Source organism: Petaurus breviceps, unplaced genomic scaffold, assembly GCF_028583685.1.
Source record: "Petaurus breviceps papuanus isolate PSGF00001 unplaced genomic scaffold, PetGlider_PUasm1.0 84, whole genome shotgun sequence".
Classification (NCBI taxonomy): Eukaryota; Metazoa; Chordata; class Mammalia; order Diprotodontia; family Petauridae; genus Petaurus; species Petaurus breviceps.
In genome coordinates, this window is record NW_027186645.1 from 2,776,590 (window position 1) to 2,777,842 (window position 1,253).

A 1,253-nucleotide genomic window follows, 5' to 3' on the forward strand; every position below is an offset into this window, starting at 1 on the left:
TCTTTCTTTCTTTCTTTCTTTCTTTCTTTCTTTCTTTCTTTCTTTCTTCCTTCCTTCCTTCCTTCCTTTCTCTCTTTTTTCTTTTTTTCTTTCTTTTTTGCTTTTTGGAGGGCAATTGGGGTTAAGTGACTTGCTCAAAGTCACAAAATTCAATTCTAATAAGGATGTTTCTACCCACTCCCCTCCTTCCTTTACCTTCTTACCTCCTGATTTCTATCTCCCACATGTGTTCTAGTGTATTCCATTTAACACTGTGTCAGGGCAGTATTATATGTGTTTTCTCCTTTTTGTATCATAATTGTGCATTTGAATAGAAACACATAGATGAATTCAAAGATATAAGGGGAATCAGGGAATTTAGGAGTGAACACCAGAGAGAAGTTTCTCTCTGGATGTAGATATATATAGCCATAGCTAGGAATAAACATATTTTATATACATATATGTGTACACGCATATACACACACATACACAGACACATAGCCAAACTGTAACTAATTTCCTCCTTTTCAATGAAGGGTTTGATCTAAGTGATCTTTAAAGCACAGCTCTGAAGTTATCTGATTCTGTGACCCAAATTCCAGAGAGAGAAAAAAAATTCACATAGACTTTCCTTTTTGTCAACCAGCTTCACTTTTTCACTTGGTGCCTACCAGTCTACCTGGTTAAGAGAGTCCAGAAAAAGATGGAACCTGGAGGAAAAGGCCTATACTCCCAGGTGACCCTAACTTCTTGATCATTCTCTTCATCTTGACTTGCTCTGCTGTCCCATGTCAAGTGCTCCCAGTATCTGGCAAGTTCCAAGCCCTGAGCCTGTAGGGGAGACTCTGAGTCACGACAGTTGAACAGCTAGAGGAGGAGAAAAAGGAGGAGCAGGATTTTTTCCCCTTAGGCAGGTGAATAGAGGTGGCCTTTGGGGACTCCCTCTTTTTTTTTTTTTTTTACCAAGATATCTGTTTGTCCATAAATAAACGTTACACCCGCCTTCTGCATACTATATAAAAGCACCCTAGGGGCCTATCCCCAGGGACATTCCGGGTAGTCTGAGGAACAGGTGAGATCTCTGGCTGTCCAGCAGAGAGCAGGGCTGCAGCAGGCTTCCCCACTGTGTACAGTGGGTGGGTGAGAGGGGAAAGGTGAAGGGATCCGAAGGAAAAGCATCACAGACTCAGTTCTGTAGGGTGCCGGACACTTTCTTCCTGAACAAGCTAACCTGGGCTAAAGCCGCTGAGGTAGGAGGAGAAACCAGGGCT

At 42.5% G+C, this 1,253-nt stretch overlaps 1 protein-coding gene across 1 annotated transcript in view; it reads left to right on the plus strand.

Annotated features, from left to right (window-relative positions):
• The first annotated feature begins 1,039 nt into the window (after positions 1–1,039).
• The window catches only part of SLC26A4 (solute carrier family 26 member 4), a 61,307-nt gene continuing 61,093 nt past the window's right edge, over positions 1,040–1,253 (plus strand). The window contains exon 1 of the mRNA XM_069107000.1: positions 1,040–1,232. The gene's annotated coding sequence lies outside the window, so the exon portion shown is untranslated. The remainder of the gene's footprint in view (positions 1,233–1,253) is intronic.